Source organism: Protopterus annectens, chromosome 3.part1, assembly GCF_019279795.1.
Source record: "Protopterus annectens isolate FY-2018-M chromosome 3.part1, PAN1.0, whole genome shotgun sequence".
In the NCBI taxonomy this organism is placed as follows: Eukaryota; Metazoa; Chordata; order Ceratodontiformes; family Protopteridae; genus Protopterus; species Protopterus annectens.
In genome coordinates, this window is record NC_056732.1 from 265,916,627 (window position 1) to 265,944,594 (window position 27,968).

Here is a 27,968-nt window from a genome sequence, read left to right on the forward strand (position 1 = left end):
CTACCCATAAACACCTTGGTAAAGTACTGAACTTGGCTTAGATAATACATATTTGAATGCAATTGTTTCAGTATAATTAATACTTGATTTAAAAAAAACATGGTTTATACACTGAAGAATGCTTTTTACATATTAGTCCATTATCTGTATGAGTACAATATTTTAATTTAATTTTTCTCTAACCAGGGTAAACCAATACTGGTATGGATAAAATGGTGGTCCAAACACCAGTAATAAAATTGCAACTAGTGATAAAATTACAACTTTACAAATTACTTTTGAACATGTTACATTATAATGTGTCCTATACAGTATAAATTTACACAGACTATTTGCTACTCATACATTTCAGTCTAGTAAGTACCCTGGACCCATTTTTTAAACATGTTTTTTCACACATATTTATTAGACATTAATTTTATTTGCACTGAATTCTTTTGCATTTTCACATACAAAGACTGCAATGTACATTTAGTCTAATCTACAAATTTAGTAACATTAACACCAAGCAAAATCTTTTTTTCTTTTAAATTCTGCCTCTCTAGAAGTATCTAGTAAAATTGACACCATAGGCATGATCCCTGCTATTTTAGGTATTAAACTACATACCCAGCATTTAGAAACATCCATGCTTTTTCATACCAACATTGTCTTGTCAAAAACAAATTAAAAGATGATGACAAGTATTGCTCATTTTTTACATATTTTTACTCTCTTTCTTGTATAACTTTACAGTTTAACAGGTTGTATATACAATTTAATACTAAGCAAAAAATAATAATTAGCATGATAGCTATTAGCAACTTGTAAAATATCTTGGCCTGTCAGGTTTAATCTGTTTACCAATATTTCTAATGCACTAATACTTGTTTTCCTCTCCACCCTAAAAGAGTATTGTCAAGAGGGAATGAGATATTCCCCCAGATTCACTATCCTTCTGTGTAGGACTAGCTTAGTCCTGCACGGAAGTGGCCGTTTAGGAGCAGGACGGATTTGCACCATGCATATTAATGAAGACACACTAACTGAGCTTCTAAACAGACATGGAGCATGTACAAGTGCAGGGGGCATGACTGAGAGCAGAGCTCATAGAATATATATGCCCCTGCAATGAAGAACAGCAGCGTATGAATAAGAATGAGCGAGATCACTCATAGGTGTTCGCATACCCCCCAGCAACATCCGCCAAGTTTACAAGAGTGATAGTTAAAACAGATAAGATAAAGAAGTTTTTTTTATAAAACAGATTAAATTTAACCATAGTTGCATGGGTTTGCACATCACTTAGCTATGGTTAATGCAGCTTAAATGTCATAAGAGGATAAAAAGCAAGATATATGCGAATGAAACAGTACAGCAATAGTGTAGTGGGCAGAGCATTCGCTTTAGGAGCAGTCATTCCCAGTTCAAGTCCCAATCCCAGTACAATCCATTTTCCATTTCAAATCACTTTATGATCAATTTATTTTGTTACATAACCTACAACATGACATATATTTGTGAATTGGAGTACTGCATTAAATGCAGATGTGAGGTGTCATTGTCATAATGTTTCAAAGTCCACAGATAATCACAAGTGCCCCATGCAATATTTGTACACAGGAATCAGGGATACAAATGGAAGGTAAAATGTGTAATGAATGATAAATCTATAAAGTTTCCAAATCCACCACCTTCCCAAGAACCTTTATACATTACTGCCTAAATTAGTGCGGTGGTAAGCGGGAGTAAGCACTAGTAACCAACAGTAAGCATAATTAAGCAGTAGTAAGTGAGTTTAAGCCCGTTTGCATGGGGGTAAGCAATGCACACACAGATTAAGTAATATTGCAGCTAACTCTCTATAAGCATATTTAACCATAGGTTAGCATTGCTTACCTTTGCACAAATCCACACAAACCCACTTACAATTGCTTAAAAGTGCCTTAGTCACTCTGTATGCATCATCCGCTGTTCTGGCCAGAAAAAAAATAAACAGCCTTTCACATCTTGAACCCAGGACACTGCACACTATAGTCACAGTAGTTAACCACTAAGCCATCACAGCACTACATAAGACTGAGGTATCACCAAACAGATCCTCACTATAAGAAATACAAACTGAACATGTGAAAGGAATCTATATATATATATATATATATATATATATATATATATATATAGATATATATATATATATATATATATATATATATATATATATATATATATATATATATATATATATATATATATATATATATATATATATATATATCTATATATATATATATATATATATTGTGTAAACTACTACAGGACATAAATATGTGAACTGGAGTACTGCATTTAGCCCAGATGTGAGGTGTCATTCTAATAAAGTGTTGAAATCCCCTAATAACCACAAGGACCCCATACAGTGTACATACACATGAATCATGGATACCAAACACATATATAACATGCAATGAATAATAAATCAATGCCACAATGCAAATATAATTCAAATTAAATATTAAGCAACACTAAACATTGCACAGCCCAGCTTAGTAAGTGTAAGCAATGTGTAGGCCAGCTAACTCTGTCTGCCCATTGGTATACCCCTTTAAGCAATGTCAACCTTAGGTAGGCAGGTTTGCATATAGCTTAGAATTTTCAAAACTGTCCAATCACGGCAAAGTGCGGGAAACCGGCCCTATAACCCAACAGGTGGGAATACATCTCATAACTGGCTGTAGCTTCCCCTTGTAGGCACTATGTCTGGAATGGAAGAGGGTGTGCACTTTCGGGTGCAGCGCTGGGGCATCCAGGAGTGCAGAATCATGGCAGGACTCCTTAAGAAAGACCATGACCAGAGACTGCTGCAGGGCCAGTACCAGGGTACCCAATACAAAGTGGAAGCCTGGGACCGTCTCACCCATGACCTCACCAGTGCCACTGTCATACCCTGAACTGGTGAGCCGATCAGGCATCACTATGCCAACCTGAAGTAGAGAAAGAGGGATCTCTTGGATCAGTGGATCCAAGAGGCTAGGAGGACAGGGGATGTCACAGCCTTGTGTAAGTATCAGTCCACTACCTGTTTAATAATTTCCAGCTCATGTATATTATGGATAGGTATGGCTACATATTCCTCTTATGTCTTCCACAGCAGCAGTTGAGCAGGCTGCGAACCAGGAAGCCCATGGCTGTAGTCTGCAGCGGTTGTGATGTGAGGCAGGTTAGTAATACTCTTGCATGTACTGTCATAGTAAATAAATCTAAAAGTAGTAGTACATTAATTGCCTGCATAAAATCTGTATTGTTTAAGGCATGTACTGCATACACCACAGAATAGGGCAGGAAGAGTCTCATATAGGTTTTATGTAAATAAAAGCATAATATCCTGAAAATTAAGGTTAAACTGCTGGACTGCATGTGTTCACTCTGGTATCATATGGTAATGTAGAGTTGCAATCACTTAATAGTACTGTTGTAGTAAGCACTGTTACCCACACTGTGCTACATAAGTAAATTGTGTAGGAATGTCTGTATATGACTGTTGTAATCTCAAGAGGTCAAATAATACAAGTGAGAGAGACTTAGACAGAAAACACTGAAAAGACAGACAACGATATCCAAATAGCACACTCAACTGCGATGTGAACTGTTGTATTTTTTTGCACACACAGCCGTGGTTCGAATCCTGGGAGTGATAGTAAGCTGTATGCAGAATCATACCCCACAAGTGTACAGAAATGTCCAGAATGTCCAGTAAACTGGCCCATAGCTGCTGCCTGTCACACTGTCCCCCTGACAAATCAGTGGGATGATTCCAGGCATTTAGGCAGCAAACAAGACATAGAACTGATTGTCAGACATCTATAACAACAAACCTGTCACTCTAGCAACCCCCCAAAATGTTATGAGAGTAAGAAGCCAAGTATGTCCCATCTCCACCCCCATGTTAGCAAGCTTTGACCAGAGTGTGTACAGTAACAGAGTGAGATGTATGTGCATAATACTAATGTGGAAACTAGTAATTTGCGTGGCAACATGCAGGTAGTGCTAACAAACATCGCTCCCACAGGTTTGTCAGATACGAACACTGTGCCTATAAATAAAAGGTTGATATCCTGTACTGGTGCTGTTTACTCTGGTATTGTATGGCATTGTTAGTATTGCAGTTGCTCAGAATAATAAGGTATTACTCATCACTGTCACCCACACTGTACTACATAATACAAATTTCTAGGAAATCCTGTATAAGACTGTTGCAATTACAAGGTCAGAATGTAAAACCACAGGAGAATTATAGACAGGAATCAGACAAGAGATACACAGCAATACCTATATATCACACTCAACAGTGATGGACAGTGTTTTATTTTTAGCAGACACAGCCATGGTTCTAATCCTGGGAGTGGTAGTAAGCTGTATGCAGAGTCATACCCCACAAGTGTACAGAAATGTCCAGAATGTCCAGTTATTTGGCCCATATCTGCTGGCTGTTACCCTGCCCCCTGCCATATCAGTGTGCTAATTTCTGATATGTAAGCAGCATTTCATGTCATATAACTGAATGTCAGACCTGTACATATTTGGAAAATGTCAAAATAAACCTGTCATTGTACAAGTCACTAAATGTTTAAGAGGGCAATAGTCGAAATATGTCCCGGTTCACCTGCATGTGGTGAAGTCATGCCCAGAGTGTGTGCAAAAGGAGATGGACAGGTATGTGCATAACACCAACCTGGAAACTGGGAGCATGTGTAGAAACAGTTAGGTAGTGTTAACATACAATACCTCCACAGGTATACCAGGTAAGAAGTGTATACTGCAGTTAAAACCAGTTCATGTATATAGTTGTCAACAGCCATATCACTGTCCAAACTAAGGGAATAGGGTAGTGTACTAATATCTGTAATGTACAGATCACAGCACTGACTAGGGAAGTAATGTGATCACAGGAATATACTATTTGTTAATTGACATCACCCCCCACCATAACTGCAACAATAAACTAAATACACAACTCATTTGGTATGTGCTGACTTAACTCTACTGTTGGGGACATATGTCCTATTGTTTGATAATTATTTAAATTTGTTTCTATGCATGTGCTATGTTGAAATATTCCCACATTGGTGGCATTGCCATCAATGTACCTGCATACTGTTGTAATGACCACTGTGGTCCCATATATGCATGTGTTCTGTTTGCTACGCACCTGTTCCATATTTGGTGTTTGGGTTAATGGGAATATCTATGCATGCTTTTATACCTAATCCTGGAATCTGTTGACTATTACTAACCCACATATGTCGATAAAATGTAAATACCATAGCACGTTTGGGAAGACAGGTCCCTGCAGACCTACCTGTCCCATCTCAGCTGGCTGTGACACCGGTCACCAGCACGTCTGGGGCCCAACCCGGGACCTACTCATCCATTGGTCCTGCACCACTTTTGGGTGGAACCACCTCAGGGAATGCGGCTCACCCCCACACGGGAATGGACGCGGACAAGAACCTGTCACCCGTCGCCAGGTCCGGGTCATAGCAAGTAGCGAGCTCTACAGGGAGGTCGGAGATCTGCTATGCCAGCTTGAGGGCCATGTGTCACAACTAAAGGGTCGGCCTGGCCCTCCTAATCAGCCCCCAGCACAGCCACCTTTGGGGTTGTGAAGGTGCAGTGGTGATTGCCCATGCGTATGTACCTCAGTCCCACTGTTTCCACTAGAGGGCTCATGGGCTTCCAATTTCCCAGCACCCCTCCCCATCAAGGTGTTTACCCCCCACATGTGTCAAATACTGCCCCTGTATGTGTCTTGTTTGTCTTGTCTGTTAACCTACCAATCTGTTCCCAAAAGAACTTCTCACCTCATGCATAGCTGTCCATTACACACACATGTCCACAGGACACGTAATATGGACTAATTGGCTTAACAACATATTATTGCTGTCCTCGCCCCTTTTTCAGGGGTATGAGTGTCCAAATCTATCCCCAAATTCAGTGTATATGCACAGTTGTTGTTGTAGAAGAAATGGGCAGCAATGGACCTTCTCTACACCCTTCCAGCACATCCCTGGCTATTTTACCTACTGTCTTTCCCTCTTTGTGCCCCTTTTTCACCACTTTCCTACCAACCTTTTCAACCCTTTTTCATTTCTTTTAAATAAATTAGCATGGGGTAAGTGGGAGTAAGCACTTTTAAGCAGCAGTAAGCGGGTTTAAGCTTGTTTTTACGGGGGTAAGCAATGCCTACACAGGTTAAGCAAATGAGAAGCTAAATCAGTGTAAGAAATTGTAATTGGAAGTTAGCAGTGCTTACCTCCGTGCAAACCTGCTTGCAACTGCTTAAAGTGCCTTAATCACTTTATATCCAGTGGTACATGTTCTGCCCAGCAACAAAATAAACAGCCTCTGCCAGACTCATACCCAAGACCCTGCACAGCATAGCCAACGTGATTTATCACTAAGCTATGTCAGATCTACATAACTCTGATGTTTTCACAAACATATCATCCAGCACAGTCATTCAACAGTACAGGAAATGTGTTTAAACATGTAGATGTATATATTTATTTATGTATTTATTTATTTATTTTACATGTGTTAACTGTGTTAGTCTGAATGAGCTTTTGGCTCATTTTCAGCAGAGACCCAGGGAGTAAAACTCCTCAGTGAATAAAATGTAACAAAGTTCCATTACAGTTAGCAAAAAGTTACTATCAGGTTATAATAGCACATGTGCGTGTGTGTATGTGTATATATATTTCTTTCTAAATAGTTATATATATATATATATATATATATACATATGCATACATCTATAGATATATATGTCTACATGTATATATATATATATATATATATATATATATATATATATATCTATATATATATATATATATATATATATATATATATATATATATATATATATATATATATATATGTATATGCAGATATATAGCTATAGATATAAAAGAGACCATAACAAATGCATCTATGACCACAGGCACAGTTAGTGGGAGTGAGGGGGCTCAAGCTACATACGTCTTATACGTATTGATATTACTGACCCCCCCCACCCAAGAAGGTCTGCCCTGCAATACACTTCCAACTGTTGCAAGTCCCATAACCAGGACCCAACACAACATGGGCACAAGATGTTAACAGTAATCCATCCCACCTGTATGATGTCAGGCTGGTATCAATAACATATGCAGTGCAGTCTGGTTACCATAGGGCATGTACAATGTGGAAGCAATAAACATTCCTAAGATATATGTAGCTACACATACACACACAGAGATATGTATAGGAAAATGCATATTTAGAGGGTCCACACCATACAGAAACGCCAGTATTCCTACAGTTGCCACCTTATCGAATGGACACTGTATGAGTCACCCATACAAAAGACAATTATTGCCTAAAACATATACCCACAGAGAGGTCAAAGGATATAACACCACACACAGGTTGGCATACATGAGAAAGCTTTGTGTACTATTACAGTTGTATATGCCATGTCATATAGCTGTTTAGACTTTGAAATACATATAAACAGACTAATGAAACTCTCAAACAGATCGATTAATACAGTATTCCGGAAAGCGTAACATATCTTGCTGTCCAGGCCAAGGCCAACAAGTAGTACAACAGTAATGACAGACTGGGCCACAGGATAACAATCAATCAACAGTAAGTAATGCAGATGTATAGTCCAGCAGCCTCTGTCTACACTCTGTATGCAATCCCTAGGAGGAAAAGACTTCAGTTGACACATGGGATGTATCTGTTACATATCAAAGCATAACTGAAACCATCACAATCACACTGACAAACAGAACAGTCTGTATGGCAGAAAGCTGTAGGCCTGCATTTTCCTCAAGGTGATTTGTATAGTAATGTACATCCAGATACCTTAAGGCAGCTTACTCCTGATATCCCGCTCACGCTGTAACAGCCTAGGTTAGTTATGGTGCACCTCTCCATAGACTGACATACAGGGGCATATGCCACCATTGCATGCACTAACCTCTGGACTGCAGAAGGCCCCACATGTATTGTGCAGATGAAGCCCACACATATATGGACCCAACCCCACAGTATGCATGGGGGCCACAACAGCAGTGGGATGATGGCAGGAATGGCAACATGACATACTCATAGGCAACTACATAACAACTCCTGACAGCATGTTATATGGAAAAAAGCCTGGTATGTAAGTAGAGGACAGAGGCCGGAATACAGGCCCATATGTGAAATAGTGTTGTCATACACTAAGCAAGTTGCTGGTGTTCCAGGATTGTCTGCAACATACCCTTAGTCAGGAATATGAAGTCAGAAACACAAATGGATGTAGCCATGTACTGATAGCACTCAACACACACACTGCCAGTGAAATATCTGACACAAGACCTGTGTGGTGGACAGACAAAACATAACAAGAACACCTCTGGTCACAAAATGGATAGGTCCACAGTTGAGAGCTATGCAGACAGACTGCATTCCATGTTAAACTAGTATGTACACAAAACCCTGTAACACTATACAATGCATACAACAACACTACTCACACTCTGTCTGTAGTTCTGGAACCTCATACAAATATGTAGCTGGCCTGAGTATGCAAGTTCTCTTGTAAGAGGTATTGCTACCTGCTGTCTGTAACACTGCTGCCCACACACAGGAAGGATGCCCACCTTACAGGAAAGGTAAAGGGACCATGCCCACATGCTGTAGAGATTTATAGTAGTGGGTTGCTGTGACAGTTGTAATTGGAAGTACTACACAGCATGCTGCATGCAGGTAGCATGTGGAGGACACTGATTGGTGCAGAGGCCTTCACCTGATCATGTGCATCACCTATAAAAGCCATGATGCAATCTATTCGAAGCAGCTCAATCCATTTAATGGAGAGAGAGAGAGAGAGAGAGAGACAGAAACCACATCCACAACCAGAACCAAAACAGAAACAAAGAAAGCAGGCTAAGGCCATATCCAATGAGAAAAAAATAAAAACCTCCTACAAGGAAACCATCCAATACAGACCTCATTCCCACTACAGGTATGTGAAGTATATATGCATGTAATTGACTATAGTACTTGGTCCATAATACTGGGATAGATGATGTGGACTGATATATATGTGCCATCAGGTGCTGTTGTTGTAATGATGTTCAGCTGTATGGACAGAGCATCCCACTGCTGTGCATCCTGTGGCACATGGCTGAACAGGATATTGTGATTGTCGAGTAGGTATGGGATGAGGGCCTCATCCTCCAAGCATGTAAAAGGGGGAAGCCTTGCACGTGGCATACCTGGAAGATATATTGATAGAGATGGGTCTCAGTAACTCACAGAGACATACAGTACTACAGCTGAGCATACATGTGTATTGCATTAATTCAGTTTAAATAGTTGTATTTGCAAACCTACATGACACTGACGTGTTTGTGTCACACACATGTGACACTCAATGTTGAGTGGATATTATCACCATATATGTGTGTGTGTGTGTGTGTGTCACCTGATTACATTGCTCATACTCCATGTGGTTGCTTTCTTGATGTGGGCATGTCTGTTTGCCTGTACTGGTGTTCCTACCTATCAGCACATGGCTGGATGTGTCCACATTAATGCAGTCGACCTTGATGCAGTGTATATGTCACATATAAGGACTTACACTGCCGTAACAGACATGACATGTGACCCTGCAGACATGCTCACATAAGGTTTTACATGTAAGTGTTCTGCCATATACATCTACATGGCACTGTACAGTGATTCAACATCCTTCCATGTATCGCCAGTGTTGCAAATGTGATACACATGGGACACTGGCTAGCCAGATGGTATTTGCAGGGATGGATATCAACAATAGCATGTACAGTCAAAGTTAACTAATGGGCTATATGCCATGGGCCATGTATGAATCTAGGATGAAAGGTTACCTGGCAGTAGCCAACAGGTGCATCTGTGGGGCCAGGTGGAGTAGTGCCACATTACTGATCCACAGGGTTAATGATACATATACCATGCATTATCATGCGGTCATCACACCATGTCTGAGAGGGGAGTGATGTGCAGCTTTGATGGACAGGAATGCATAGTATGGCAGGAGTATGTCATGTATGTATGTGTATGGGACAAGGATCTGTCCAGCATGTGATAGGTGGACGTCCATGAAGTATGTGTTCGAGATCAGGATGAGTAGGTGTAGCATGTCCAACATCATTGGCTTGGACATGGATTTATTTAGGGTATGCATCATGCTACATAGTGGAGATGGGGAATGGGAAGGCTGGTGTAGGCCATCTGCACATGGCCAATACCCCTTAAAGGAAATATGTGATCTGATATGGGTCACTTGAGTGTTCTGTATGGCTGGACAATGATCTCTATATTCATGAATGGCACCCTATCATTATTAGGGTTGCCACATATGACTACCTGACAGGTGTGGTGACGTAGCTATCACAGGAAAGACAACTGCCAAGCTGCATCCCTCACATACAAGTGTCCATTATGTTGACCGCTGCCTAGGTGGTAGCTCATGGGTACAGGGTTATTAACATAGGGTGACAATGCGAGTCAGCTATTGCTCCTAGGCCACAGTCATTCACATACTTCAATAGGCATATGCCTTCTGTTTGTCTGTGAGGTATGGACTACAATGAGGGGGAACAAAATTCATTAACCCTGACATATGGTAGCTGCCACTGGTGGGATGATCATGTATTATTCAGACACCTTCTATAGTGTTGGTTCTGCCAGCAGTCCTGTTGAAAAACATTCCTGTGACATAGGAATGTACATCTAGTTTACCAATTGTAGGTGGTACACAGTATGGGTGATGATGTCCTATGACCTGGCAAGGTTATGATATGCAGTGTGACATCAACCATACTGCCATCAACATCTGTACTGCTGACATCACTTAAGTGATCAAGGTTCATGGCCTTCCAGACCAGACTCAGCAGGGTAGTAGTAAAGTACTTCCCATTATCAGTGGTGTCTCCCCTTTTGTGGGTTGTGATACCTGTTGGTGTGCACCATTCAGTGTGTACACAACCTGACATGGAGCTATGTTTTACTTGATGTGTACGTGGAAAGCATCTTGTTTTGCCATATGTGTATGATACAACCTGTGATGTGGGCAATTCCCATGCAGACTGAGTGCAGCCTGTACCTCTATAGTTGTGGGTACAGGGGCCCCATGGTGTACATAGATATATGCTTGTGTACCTGTTGCGGGGAGGGGGTCGTGTATTTATATTATCCAAGACCCTATCTGGATTGCTTATTCATGCTAAGCACTTGTTCAGGACTTGTAAGAAATACATAAACTAATAATTACTATAGCACTCAATCTTCCTCATTACCTACAGGTAAGAGAGAACAGGTTTTGTACATACTTTTCTCACTTGCGTAGAGTAATTTAGCTCTTGTACTCACTTTCCTCACTTATCTAGGTGAATGAAGTTTTATATTCAGGCATGTCCAAGTGTCAACTGCCAGTGTTTTCACCTGTCTATCTGATGAATCTGGACATCTTGAGGCAATTTCCACATTGCCTCGTACACAGACAAGCCTCTCTGCCTACCACCCAACACTACACCCTGTGAGAGATGCACTCATCTAGCCAAACTGGAGGTAAAGGTTTCTCCAACCAAGCCTGACCCTGACTGGCATATGGAGAAGTTACACATTTGCACAACACCACACTCATCACATAAGTCTCACTGAATCTACCCCACCATTAACTGGGAAAACTACTCGTGTACCAACATATTAGCTCAACGGTTTCTGGAATTCATAAACACAAATGCTCTGACTCAACATATCCACACACCCACCAGGGGCAACAATATCCTAGACCTAGTCATTACCAACATGAGTGACTGGTGCTCCACATGTGAAGCCAACTCCTTGTTGGTCCGATCAGACCATGTGCTGAAAACTGTTGATATCCACATCCCGCATCTACTCCCCCCCATTAAGGAAACCACAGTATAATATGTCTACAAGGCCAACTACATGCTTCTTAAGACAGATGTGGTGGACGTGATGACACCCATGCAGATGGACAGTACTGTTACAACTGCTGAATCCTACACAAATGCTCTCTATAAGCACTTACAGGAGTGCATGGCTTGTGCTATCCCAAACAGAACCAGGACACTATACTCCTAATTAACTAAACCAATCTGGTGGTCACCTGCCATAAACATATTGTACTACAGGAAGAAGACACTGTTGCAAACGAGAGTACAATACCATGCATGGAGGAGATCCCTGACCAGCCTCAGTAAGAAGGTGAGATCCCTTATAAGATCATCCAATGCTTGCTATGAAAACAATAACACAACTAATACCAACAACAACCACAAAGCATTCTATAGCTATGTCACATATCTCAATGTCAATAACCAGATCTGCTCTGAGTTACAGCACAAACACACGAACATTACAGAAACAATTGATATTGGCAACATCCTGGCAGATTCCTCTCAAAGCTGCACATTCTAAAGGGAATATCACAGCATCCATGGGACAGGACAACATCCCAGGCTGCGTTTTACACAAACTTCAGATCGTACTGGCTCCCCACCTATGCACCATGTTCAATAATAACCTCACATCGGGCATAGTGTCCCCTGAATGGCACACAGCAACAGTTATCCTAATCCACAAAGATGGTGCCACAATGGACCATGGGACCTATTTCCCTATAGGCCTGATTAGCCTGGTCTGCAAGGCTATGGTGCACATCACGGATCACTATCACAGAGACATTGGGTACCTCCAAACCTTTGACCCCTCATTGTTTGGCATTCTTCAGGCCAGACCATGCCTCCTTAACCTGGTGGACTTCTTAGAGACAGTTACCAAGGCATTAGATGAGGGTAAGGAGGTCCACACAGCCTACCTAGATCTCTCATAGGCTTTCAACACAATTCTTCCTTCTGGTATTATCAACATACCCATCTGCCTGAACATTAACCCCTAAGTCATGTGATGGTTTGTAAAGTGGCTCATAGACAGAACCCACACAGTGAGAGTTGCATACCCTAGGTCTGACTGTATAACAGTTACAACTGGCATCCCCCAGGGCTCAGTCCTAGGACCCCTCATGTTCAGTATATACTTCTCTGATGTACAGACAAGCACAGGAGGGCTTTGGCTGAAAAGGTTTGCAGACAACTGTAAACTAGGGGACATAATTGTTTTCCCAACTGTTACAGACACCCTCTGGAAGGGTCACACTGAGATGGATACCTGTTGTTAATATCATGGCGTCAAGCTGAATGCCTAAAAGTGCATAGTCATCCCCTTTGGATATAACTAATTACCCACAGACTACCACATAGGTGCTAGTCCCCTACATACAGAAAAGGTAATACGGGATTTGGGAACCCCAGTAGATAGCAATCTCTCCTTCGATACCCATAATGACAAGGTGGTTAGAATATCCTTCTACATGGCTCCCCCTAATCTCTAAAGGGTTTGCATCCAGATCAGAGGGGCCATTGTGACTCTACACATGTCATATTAGACCCATTAAAGGATACAACACCCCATTTGGGATATACCTTACAAGACAACTGCAACAGTTTGGAAGACCACACCAGTACCACACCAAGAGGATTACTGACCTCAAACAGATGACCTATGCAGCCCATCCTACGAAACTCCAGCTGTACTCAGTTGCATACTGCATACTCACAGGTGATTTCTGCTTGATATACAAGGCCCATGCCCAACCCTGTATTGCTGGATATGCTCCACCTAAACAAAAGCCCCTGAGAGCCACATGCTCTAGGAATATACACCTAACCACAATGATGAGTAGGACGTGCTGGATGGATAGATTCCTGACCCGGACACTCCCTATGCTTGGGAACATGATTCCAATGTACATCAGGTAGGGCCCCTCATGGGCACTATTCAAGGGAAAATGTAAAGATGAGTACAGTGGATGAAAGAAGTACGCCTTAAAACTTGAATCCACAACGGTTTAATCCACACCACGTACTGACAACAAATAAACGCTCTTCACACACACTGCGTTTTCGTCCACTAAAGCTGTTGGACTTCATCAGATTAATACAATTTCATTAATTAATCATGCTTATAAATGTAATTAAAACTAAATCATCCTATAGTCTTAAAGTGCATCTTGTATTATCAAATCAGACAAGGCTAAGCTCATGAATATTAATTTTCTTAAAAAGGCTTTGTTTAAATACCTAACAAAACCCTATACTCTTGTATATTAAATATTTAAAATTACATACATTCTTTATAAAATATTTACACATAGATAAATTACAAATTGCATCACTCTAATAAATTTTTATTGTTATAATAAATATTAAATATTTACTTCAGTAATTAAGACACTGTCACATATACCAAAACATACTTAGTTAAAAAAAATAAATAAATGGAGATTTAATGCCCTCTAGTGTTCAAATAAGTTCATTACAATTTTCCTGCTTTTAACTTTAATACTGGGGTTAATGAGATGTGTTCATTTAAACCAGTTTTTTTTGTGGCTTCTAACTTTATTTGCCACCACAATTCCCTGTATTCTAACCACTCTTCCCATAACACCACTCTAATATCCTTTTTCACTTGTTCTATTACAAAAAATGAAAATTTAGAACCCACACATTCTCTTGTATGCTTATATAAAGCATTAGTTTCTTTTTGTTTTAATATTTCGTATGTGTGTTCATATATTCTCCTCCTCAGGACCCTTTCTGTTTTCCCTATGTAAAATGAACTGCATTTTCCACACAATGCTATATACACTAACCCTTTTGTACCACAATTATAATAACCTTTATTGCTAATAGTTATTCCTCTGCTGGCTAGGTACACCTCAGTATCATTAATTATGTGTTCACATTGTCTACAATGGCCAATTAAAAGTTCCATTTCTCTTAGACCCCGTTATTGTACCATAATAATTAGAGGTTTTTTTTCCACTATTGGACTCTAATAATTGTTTGATACTCAATAAGTTCTTATATACTACTTTTGGGACAACATTTTTAAAATATTTGGTGTCCGTGTATAGTATGAAGTTATTCCATTCCTTAATAAAAATGTCTTTTATTTTAGAATTTGATGTATTGTATTCTATCACCATGGCTTGTTCAAAATTACCATTTATTTTCTTGTTATTGGTCACAATATTAGTTTCTAATGTTCTTCCAATCGTACCTTTAATGGGTTTAAATTTGTTGGTTCTCCCTGCCTCCACTTCTGATTTAATACTTTCTACAAGGTGTATTGGGTAACCTCTTTCTTGGAACATTTTCACCAAGATGTTGCATTCCTCAGTAAAGTCTCTATCTGCACTTGTCATACGACAACCCCTCACAAATTGTCCTTTTACTATGTTCTTTTTACAATGTGAGGGGTGTGCACTGGTATAATGTAGGAAAGAGTTACAATAACTTTTTTTCCTATATACTCTTGTTTCAAATGCTTTGTTGTGTTTATATATCTCCACATCTAAATATTTTAATGAATCAGGGGAGGCAGTATAAGTAAATTTTAAGAAATTAGTACTTGTATTTATATATTCAAAAAATTCTTCAAATTTCTCTCTACCACCTATCCAAAAGATGACTATGTCATCTAAAAAACGGCGGTAGAGTGTCCAGCACTTACTAAATTCTGACCTCAAAATATATTGTAATTCCCATTTAACCAATACAAGGTTTGCAAATATGGGTGCTCAAGCCGCACCCATAGCAACTCCTTGTATTTGTTGGTAGTACTCCTCATTGAACATCAGAAAATTATTTTTCAAAAAAAATTCTGATAGTCAGAATGAATTCCACTTTCATAAGAACAATTATCAGACTTTTATCCCTAGGAACCACGAGGGAACAGGTAGTTTTTGGAATGGTTCTGACTATAACACAGAATTCCCGCCATTAGATTCAAGTGTAACAGAGGGGATCCATCGAAATAATCAGGGTTTTCAGAAGAGGGGGGGGAAGGGGGAGAGGGAGATTTTAATAAATAGAAACCCATCCCCAGCTCCTTCTGATACTACTATTCACAGGATAGGCAATAAATGCACTTATAATGGTTTTTCTATATACAATCATAGTGGTATCACCATTACAAGCAAACATTTTGACCTATTGAGTAAAGGGTTGAAATTTATACCTTATAACAAAGGGGACGTAGTTAAAACTATTATAGATATGAAAATGTGCATGAGAAAACTTAATTTTAAAACAATAATGAATGATTATAATCCTCCTCAGGACCCTAGTCTTGTTCGTCCCTCTATTTTTAACCCCCCCCTACATCCCCAAATTAAAAGTTTGGAGATGGTCCTGGAAAAAGAAATTAGAAAGGAATATGATCGGAGTTCCATTAAAACTAATCTTAATAAAGAAGAAATTCAGATTCTGAACATGTTAAAAATGGACGGAGAAATTAGGATCATGAAACTGGACAAGGGGGGTGGTATAGTCATAATGGACAATATATTGTATGAAGGTAAGATGAACTGCATTTTAAGAGATGAGACAAAATATGCCTGTGTTTCTATTAATGAAGTAAATATGGCCTATCATAAAATAGACCTAAATTTGAAAGATCTGTTACTAGATGACATGATTAGTAAAAAAACATATGAATATTTGAAAGTAAGTAAACCTAGGATACCCATTATCTTTGGAATACCAAAGGTCCACAAAAATGCTGAAGATCCTCCATTTAGGCCAATAGTTTCCTCTGAAGGTTCCAAAACACTCCCCCTGGCCAAATATGTTGATTCAAAAATTAAACACATATGTGGGAATTATCAACATATTCTTAAAGATTCCTGGGATTTTTTAAGATATATTACTCCCGAACTTTACAGGGAAGAATTATTGTTTGTCACTATTGACATAATTGATCTTTTTTCCTGTATACCATATAGAGAGGGTCTAAGTATGTTTGAGGAAGTTATTTATGAGGATGAAATTTTGACACAAAAAGAAAAAAGTACAATTATGAGTTTAACAGATATGGTTTTGAAAAATAATTTTCTGATGTTCAATGAGGAGTACTACCAACAAATACAAGGAGTTGCTATGGGTGCGGCTTGCGCACCCATTTTTGCAAACCTTGTATTGGTTAAATGGGAATTACAATATATTTTGAGGTCAGAATTTAGTAAGTGCTGGACACTCTACCGCCGTTTTTTAGATGACATAGTCATCTTTTGGATAGGTGGTAGAGAGAAATTTGAAGAATTTTTTGAATATATAAATACAAGTACTAATTTCTTAAAATTTACTTATACTGCCTCCCCTGATTCATTAAAATATTTAGATGTGGAGATATATAAACACAACAAAGCATTTGAAACAAGAGTATATAGGAAAAAAACTTATTGTAACTCTTTCCTACATTATATCAGTGCACACCCCTCACATTGTAAAAAGAACATAGTATAAGGACAATTTGTGAGGGGTTGTCGTATGACAAGTGCAGATAGAGACTTTACTGAGGAATGCAACATCTTGGTGAAAATGTTCCAAGAAAGAGGTTACCCAATACACCTTGTAGAAAGTATTAAATCAGAAGTGGAGGCAGGGAGAACCAACAAATTTAAACCCATTAAAGGAACGATTGGAAGAACATTAGAAACTAATATTGTGACCAATAACAAGAAAATAAATGGTAATTTTGAACAAGCCATGGTGATAGAATACAATACATCAAATTCTAAAATAAAAGAAATTTTTATTAAGGAATGGAATAACTTCATACTATACACGGACACCAAATATTTAAAAAAATGTTGTCCCAAAAGTAGTATATAAGAACTCATTGAGTATCAAACAATTATTAGAGTCCAATAGTGGAAAAAAACCCTCTAATTATTATGGTACAATAACGGGGTCTAAGAGAAATGGAACTTTTAATTGGCCATTGTAGACAATGTGAACACATAATTAATGATACTGAGGTGTACCTAGCCAGCAGAGGAATAACTATTAGCAATAAAGGTTATTATAATTGTGGTACAAAAGGGTTGGTGTATATAGCATTGTGTGGAAAATGCAGTTCATTTTACATAGGGAAAACAGAAAGGGTCCTGAGGAGGAGAATATATGAACACACATACGAAATATTAAAACAAAAAGAAACTAATGCTTTATATAAGCATACAAGAGAATGTGTGGGTTCTAAATTTTCATTTTTTGTAATAGAACAAGTGAAAAAGGATATTAGAGGGGGATTATGGGAAGAGTGGTTAGAATACAGGGAATTGTGGTGGCAAATAAAGTTAGAAGCCACAAAAAACCCTGGTTTAAATGAACACATCTCATTAACCCCAGTATTAAAGTTAAAAGCAGGAAAATTGTAATGAACTTATTTGAACACTAGAGGGCATTAAATCTCCATTTATTTATTTTTTTTAACTAAGTATGTTTTGGTATATGTGACAGTGTCTTAATTACTGAAGTAAATATTTAATATTTATTATAACAATAAAAATTTATTAGAGTGATGCAATTTGTAATTTATCTATGTGTAAATATTTTATAAAGAATGTATGTAATTTTAAATATTTAATATACAAGAGTATAGGGTTTTGTTAGGTATTTAAACAAAGCCTTTTTAAGAAAATTAATATTCATGAGTTTAGCCTTGTCTGATTTGATAATACAAGATGCACTTTAAGACTATAGGATGATTTAGTTTTAATTACATTTATAAGCATGATTAATTAATGAAATTGTATTAATCTGATGAAGTCCAACAGCTTTAGTGGACGAAAACGCAGTGTGTGTGAAGAGCGTTTATTTGTTGTCAGTACGTGGTGTGGATTAAACCGTTGTGGATTCAAGTTTTAAGGCGTACTTCTTTCATCCACTGTACTCATCTTTACATTTTCTTGGTTTTTGTCGAGTACCTGGTTTTTCTTGGTTTGTGTTTGTTACCGGGTGAATGGAAGGAGGTTCGCCGTTAAGTAGCAAGGAAGAAATGGGACAATCACGCAAGCTGATTGGTTAGCTCACGGAGTTAATTGATTTGTTAACTCCGTTATGCCAGACGTTGGTCTCCAAACGTAATTTTAGCGTGGGTGTTGAACCGGACTGGACCGAAGGGTTTGGACAAAGCAAAATTAAGAGGAAAAGAACTAGCGATGAGCATTCAGCTTCCGATAAGGAGAATAACGAACCGAATGGTAACATATTTAATCCTGCAGCAACACGTTTATTTTTGGAGCCACAGGAAGGGACAACAGCAGAGATAACTCCGTGGAAGCCGACAATGCTAATGACTTTATACAACCTTCCGGCAGGAAGGCATTTGAAGGTACTGTTATCAATTCATGTGAAAGAAGAAATATAAATGAATGGTTATTTAAACCACACCCATTCAATTTTGAGTTTAAACAGAATGCTAACTTGCCAGATGGCGAGTCTTTTTCTGTAAAGATGGACAAAATGGAAAAGTTGATGTTAAAGTTTAAAACTTTAAAAATTGAAAACGATTATTTGCACGAATGTATAAAAAGGAAAATAGTCCCTAAGGGACTCAGGGTATGGAAATACCCGAATAATGTTCAGACAGGCTCTGATTTTCACAAATCATTATTAGATGTTTTTAATGATTGCGGTTTAGAAATTTTAAAACTTATTATCAAAGAAAACAGTAATGTACAAGAGACACTGCAAAAGGAGATAGAATTGTTAGATACCAGTATTAAAAATGATTTAATGTATAAGGTTAGGGATGTGAATGATAGGTATTATAAAGTGAGAGACAATATTGACCTCAAATGTAAGGAATTGGTACAGAGAAAGTTAAACAAGTTAAAAAGGGATATAGAAGAACACAACAATGGTCAGAGTTATCCCAGACCCCCCCATTACAATAAAAGGGATAGTCAGAATGAATTCCACTTTCATAAGAACAATTATCAGACTTTTATCCCTAGGAACCACGAGGGAACAGGTAGTTTTTGGAATGGTTCTGACTATAACACAGAATTCCCGCCATTAGATTCAAGTGTAACAGAGGGGATCCATCGAAATAATCAGGGTTTTCAGAAGAGGGGGGGGGAGAAGGGGGAGAGGGAGATTTTAATAAATAGAAACCCATCCCCAGCTCCTTCTGATACTACTATTCACAGGATAGGCAATAAATGCACTTATAATGGTTTTTCTATATACAATCATAGTGGTATCACCATTACAAGCAAACATTTTGACCTATTTAGTAAAGGGTTGAAATTTATACCTTATAATAAAGGGGACATAGTTAAAACTATTATAGATATGAAAATGTGCATGAGAAAACTCAATTTCAAAACAATAATGAACGATTACAATCCTCCTCAGGACCCTAGTCTTGTTCGTCCCTCTATTTTTAACGCCCCCCTACATCCCCAAATTAAAAGTTTGGAGATGGTCTTGGAAAAAGAAATTAGAAAGGAATATGATCGGAGTTCCATTAAAACTAATCTTAATAAAGAAGAAATTCAGATTTTGAATAAGCTAAAAATGGACGGAGAAATTAGGATCATGAAACCGGACAAGGGGGGTGGTATAGTTATAATGGACAATATATTGTATGAAGGTAAGATGAACTGCATTTTAAGAGATGAGACAAAATATGCCTGTGTTTCTACTAATGAAGTAAATATGGCCTATCATAAAATAGACCTAAATTTAAAAGACCTGTTACTAGATGACATGATTAGTAAAAAAACATATGAATATTTGAAAGTAAGTAAACCTAGGATACCCATTATCTTTGGAATACCAAAGGTCCACAAAAATGCTGAAGATCCTCCATTTAGGCCAATAGTTTCCTTAGAAGGTTCCAAAACACTCCCCCTGGCCAAATATGTTGATTCAAAAATTAAACACATATGTGGGAATTATCAACATATTCTTAAAGATTCCTGGGATTTTTTAAGATATATTACTCCCGAACTTTACAGGGAAGAATTATTGTTTGTCACTATTGACATAATTGATCTTTTTTCCTGTATACCATATAGAGAGGGTCTAAGTATGTTTGAGGAAGTTATTTATGAGGATGAAATTTTGACACAAAAAGAAAAAAGTACAATTATGAGTTTAACAGATATGGTTTTGAAAAATAATTTTCTGATGTTCAATGAGGAGTACTACCAACAAATACAAGGAGTTGCTATGGGTGCGGCTTGCGCACCCATTTTTGCAAACCTTGTATTGGTTAAATGGGAATTACAATATATTTTGAGGTCAGAATTTAGTAAGTGCTGGACACTCTACCGCCGTTTTTTAGATGACATAGTCATCTTTTGGATAGGTGGTAGAGAGAAATTTGAAGAATTTTTTGAATATATAAATACAAGTACTAATTTCTTAAAATTTACTTATACTGCCTCCCCTGATTCATTAAAATATTTAGATGTGGAGATATATAAACACAACAAAGCATTTGAAACAAGAGTATATAGGAAAAAAACTTATTGTAACTCTTTCCTACATTATACCAGTGCACACCCCTCACATTGTAAAAAGAACATAGTAAAAGGACAATTTGTGAGGGGTTGTCGTATGACAAGTGCAGATAGAGACTTTACTGAGGAATGCAACATCTTGGTGAAAATGTTCCAAGAAAGAGGTTACCCAATACACCTTGTAGAAAGTATTAAATCAGAAGTGGAGGCAGGGAGAACCAACAAATTTAAACCCATTAAAGGAACGATTGGAAGAACATTAGAAACTAATATTGTGACCAATAACAAGAAAATAAATGGTAATTTTGAACAAGCCATGGTGATAGAATACAATACATCAAATTCTAAAATAAAAGAAATTTTTATTAAGGAATGGAATAACTTCATACTATACACGGACACCAAATATTTAAAAAATGTTGTCCCAAAAGTAGTATATAAGAACTCATTGAGTATCAAACAATTATTAGAGTCCAATAGTGGAAAAAAAACCTCTAATTATTATGGTACAATAACGGGGTCTAAGAGAAATGGAACTTTTAAATGTGGCCATTGTAGACAATGTGAACACATAATTAATGATACTGAGGTGTACCTAGCCAGCAGAGGAATAACTATTAGCAATAAAAGTTATTATAATTTTGGTACAAAAGGGTTGGTGTATATAGCATTGTGTGGAAAATGCAGTTAATTTTACATAGGGAAAACAGAAAGGGTCCTGAGGAGGAGAATATATGAACACACATACGAAATATTAAAACAAAAAGAAACTAATGCTTTATATAAGCATACAAGAGAATGTGTGGGTTCTAAATTTTCATTTTTTGTAATAGAACAAGTGAAAAAGGATATTAGAGGGGGATTATGGGAAGAGTGGTTAGAATACAGGGAATTGTGGTGGCAAATAAAGTTAGAAGCCACAAAAAACCCTGGTTTAAATGAACACATCTCATTAACCCCAGTATTAAAGTTAAAAGCAGGAAAATTGTAATGAACTTATTTGAACACTAGAGGGCATTAAATCTCCATTTATTTATTTTTTAACTAAGTATGTTTTGGTATATGTGACAGTGTCTTAATTACTGAAGTAAATATTTAATATTTATTATAACAATAAAAATTTATTAGAGTGATGCAATTTGTAATTTATCTATGTGTAAATATTTTATAAAGAATGTATGTAATTTTAAATATTTAATATACAAGAGTATAGGGTTTTGTTAGGTATTTAAACAAAGCCTTTTAAGAAAATTAATATTCATGAGTTTAGCCTTGTCTGATTTGATAATACAAGATGCACTTTAAGACTATAGGATGATTTAGTTTTAATTACATTTATAAGCATGATTAATTAATGAAATTGTATTAATCTGATGAAGTCCAATAGCTTTAGTGGACGAAAACGCAGTGTGTGTGAAGAGCGTTTATTTGTTGTCAGTACGTGGTGTGGATTAAACCGTTGTGGATTCAAGTTTTAAGGCGTACTTCTTTCATCCACTGTACTCATCTTTACATTTTCTTGTTTTTTGTCGAGTACCTGGTTTTTCGTGACTATTCAAGGGAAAACTTGATGTGTGGATGGGAGACAAACATGTACCCCAGGGATCACTGCAGTGGCTCTGCTGAACAGAGGCACAGGGAACTATTGGCTCTGCCATTCAGAGGCACAGGGAACCAACCTATGGGGGTGGTGAAAGCCAACACATGCTGGCTAGGCTTACAGATACTCTTGCTAAGACAGCCTAGTACCTACAGTTGCACATATTACATGTCTTATGTGCATGGATTGTTAAATAGCTCTTTCATTCTACTTTGCTATCATGCTGATAAACTGTCAGCTCACTAAAAGACATATGTATCCTGTTATTGTGTATTGTAAATGCCAGTTGACATAACTAATGTTTGCCTAACATTACAGTAATGCTATGTAGCTTGTAATACATATCTGCCTACAATACTGTACATTACACAGTTATTGACACAATATCCCACAATGCAAATCATACTTGCACAGTCGCCCAACCTTCCATATGTTATTCTCTGTAATACACCCATACATATGGCTACAGTTACAATACATCAACATATACTATCCCATGTTATAGAACATACTTGTTGGTCCAACCCTGCCATTGACATTGGCTGGTGAGGAGTATTTCTGTTCAAAGCCCTTATATAGCATCCCTTGTGGTATATGCGGTGTTTGCCTTGTGACCTACAGTAGTACAAACAAATACTACAAGCGTTACTATGCTCAACAATACATCACTACAAGATAACTGTTTCCATTATATGGATTGCATGCACTTTAAATACTATAGAAAAGTACTACATACACAGACATACTGACTGTTCTACATACCTTATTAGTAACCCGAGGTGTCGTTAACTGTTGATTCAATCCTTTTCGGCTTGTGTTTCAATGTTCTTTGTAACATTCTGCTGGTATATACAGATGGTTCGAATGTGTGATAACACATCCTTTTCTAGTTACATATCGGTAACATGTGGTATCCTGTTCACCAATTGCTCTCCCAAATCCTGTATAGCATGCAGGTGATGTTAGTCCTTGAATCCCTTCAGTAATACATCTGATTGTAATAATGTGTTGCTTCATGATAGCTGTGTATTTCTGTCATAGGTATTTGCAGTCATCATAGTTGTGTTGGTGACTGACCCTCTTTGACTAGGGTTGCCACCTTTTCATATGGCCATAGTGGGACCTTTTCGGGACACACATCTGATTTTACAGGCCAACACAAACCCACGGACAGTACAAGGGATAGAACATTCCTTTCTTGCCTAAGTATAAGCTTATTCTTGTAGCTGTTTAGTTGCATATCCTGTTTCCTGTAACATGTAGGTATTTTAGATACAGAAATAACTATTGTATGCAACTATTACAGTAAATATGAGACATAATTATATTCTACAATCCCAGGGCATTTGCCACGTTTAATATATTTGGTCAGAACACAACCGCCCAAAGAGGGAGTGTCCCTCGTAAAGTGGAACAAGTGGTAACACTGTCATTGGCTCATGCCCATAGCACATATTTGTAATAGTGTAAAGGCATATACTCTCCATATCCTTTGTTCATAAAGGTTGGTAGTGGCCTAATGTGTGATTGCTATGGTCCATGTTATACACATATATGAACACTTCAATTGCTGTATACAGAAGACCTATGGAATCCCAAAACCACAGTGTTCCAACGCACACAGTACCGGGACCAGACTTCCATACCCCACATTAACGACATCGACAGTGGCTTGCGAAGGTAACACGAACATGGAACACACACATGCACACACAGACACCCTGCTACCCAACACATCCAAACATACCATCCTACACTATGTATGAGCAGGTGGACAAGCCCCCCACACCCCCCATGTAGGTGTCTGCCTCCCCACACCACCCCCTCCTTTAATATTCTACATTCTAGGTTGCGCAAACAGATGCACAAAGCTAACCCACAATCACACATTACAGTCCCCCAAGAACACACACCACACACAGAACATACACTTACACACACTACAGCCCTAAGAAACACACTTACACACAGTAACCTACCCGAACTGCAACACCAGAAGCACTGACTAACTGTCTATTAACATCGTGAGATTACACCTTGCATATCTGGTGTTTCGGTACTGTGTTCTTTCAGACCTTAAGCTTCTGGATTACGCGCGTCGGTATGAAAGGCAGTCGGTATGTGGTAGGTATCCCATTTATATGTACCTCCATTGTTATGTAGATGTTGTTAACCTATCTATATATCTACATATATATGTATATCCCCATATATCGACATATCTCTTTCTCTCTCCCTCTCTCTCTCATTATATATATATATATATATATATATATATATATGATGTATATATATATATATATATATATATATATATATATATATATATATATATATATATAAAACAAACATACACCTTTCATTGGGTACATGCCAGTTTATCCTATTTCAACACATTCCTACCTTTTGTGTTTTATCCTGTCAGTATACACGACTGCCATTGGTACATCTCAGGTAGCTTAGTGGTATGTTATTGTAATGATGGTTGCGTGTTATAATCCTGGCAGTGATATCTTACCTCTCAGAGCAGGCACTGGTAGTACAAGGGTGATTAACACACATTTCAGCAGTTGTGTGTTCCACATGTTTATTATTCTGTCGAGAACTACCTATATATGCAAGCTGTGTTTAAGGTATACTATGTAACATGTACACATCTGTGAATATTCCTGTCAGGGATAGTCCTCATTATTTGAAACTACATCCCAGATTACATTATACAAAACCACTCACTGACACTCTGGGGAATCCTTGCAGAGTGGGTGGTGAACAGTAGCTACAACCCAGGGATCCCACAAGTGGCACTGCTCCACAGAGGGACAGTTAGTTGATCGATGGGGTGGCGACAGTAGACACATTTTGCCTATCCCTATGAGTGGCCTTGGTAGTTGGGAATGTAACTACCTATGTATCTATTAACCTGAACATACAGTATGGACACATCCTGATAGCTTAATTTACTGTTCAGGTATTGACTTACCTTGTGCCAATGGCAGTTGTGTGTACAATAGATGAGGGCTACCTATGTAGGATGCACACAGTAGACCACCTATACATGTCAATTTACAGGTGGTCGTGTGTGTGTGCCATCTATGTTTGCTGTGTGTGCATGTGGAGAAGGGTGTCAGTCCATGAGTGCCTACACTGTCAGTGTGTGTGCTATACATTCCCTCTTTGCTAAGGCATAGGCATACTGGGCATGTCTCCATCTGCCTACTGGGGCTGGCACAGTGTGTTCATGGTCTGAGTCCCCCTGTGCCTGTGGGTCCCTTGGCAATGATGTTGGGCTGTGAGGGCCTTCACCATTCTGTCCCTGCTGCAGCTGTTTCCACAGGATCATATTATGTAGCATGGCACATACTATGAAGATGTGGGCACACATTCCTGGAGAGTACTGCAAAGCTCCACCAGATATGTCCAAGCAATGGAAATCCTACACAAATGCTTTTTACGGACATCTCCAAGAATGCATGGATCGTGCAATCCCAAATAAAACCAAGACCCTCTCCATCAAAGGAAAGCGTCCTGTCTGGTGGACCCCAGCCATAAACAAATTGTATAACAAAAGAAGGAAGCTACTGCAAGACAGAGCAAAATCCCATAAAGGGAAGGTATCTCTGATCAGCACTAGTAGAAAGCTACCTTCTCTCATAAAAACATCCAAGGCCAACTTTGAGAGAAAAATCGCCAAGGACACTAAAGATAACCACAAGGCATTCTTCAGTTATGTTAGAAACCTGGGCGGAAACCCTCAGATATGCTCAGAGTTAGTACACAACAGCAAAAAATTTACCGAACCCACAGATATTGCCAACATTCTGGCAGACAGGTTCAGTGCAAATTTCTCCCCTCCCTCACCTCCAAAAGAAGAAATACTCATCCCAGCTGAATGTGACCTCCCTGTCATCTCTGATGTCCAGGTGAAAACCGCCCTCAGCAAAGTAAAAAACACAGCATCTATGGGACCTGATGGTATCCCCGGCTGTGTGATACGTGAACTCCAAGAGGAGCTAAACCTGCATACAAAAATGTTATTTAACCTTAGCATTACTACAGGATATGTACCTGAACACTGGCGTACAGCAACAGTGGTCCTACTCCACAAGGGAGGCTCCACTACAGACCCTGGGAACTACCGCCCCATAAGCTTAACCAGCCTGGTCTGCAAAGCTATGGAAAGAATTATTATGGAACTCATAAACAATGACATCGGGGCTCTACAGACACTTGATCCCACCCAGTTTGGCTTTGTAAAGTGCAGATCCTGCCTTTTGAACCTGGTTGACTTTTTCGTAACAGTCACTAGAGCCATTGATGAGGCAAGGCAGTCCATACAGCCTACCTGGACTTGGCTAAGGCCTTCGACACAATACCCCACTCAGGGATCATAGATAAGCTAAACAGCTTAAATGTAAATCCATATGTCACAAGATGGGTTGCAAATTGGCTAAAGAACAGAACCCATTAAGTCAAAATTGCGGGAGCCATATCAGACTCAAAGCCAGTCACAAGTGGTGTCCCACAGGACTCTGTCCTGGGACCCCTTTTGTTCGGCATTTACTTTTCAGATGTGAAAGCAAACAAGGGAGGGTTGTGGCTTACAAAGTTCGCAGATGACTGCAAATTAGGCGCCATAGTCGATACATCAGCTGACACATACATCCTACAGAAAGGCCTCACTGAAACGGACAACTGGTGCCGGAATCATGGCCTTAAACTGAATGCCAAGAAATGTATAGTCCTCCCCTTTGGGAAAAACAGAGTACCCACAAATTATCACATAGACAGTAACCCACTGAGTACGGAAAAAGTAATCAGAGACCTGGGGACCCAAGTTGATAGTGACCTCTTATTTGACACCCACATTGCCCAAATGGTTAGAAAGACTTGCTACCTTGCCCG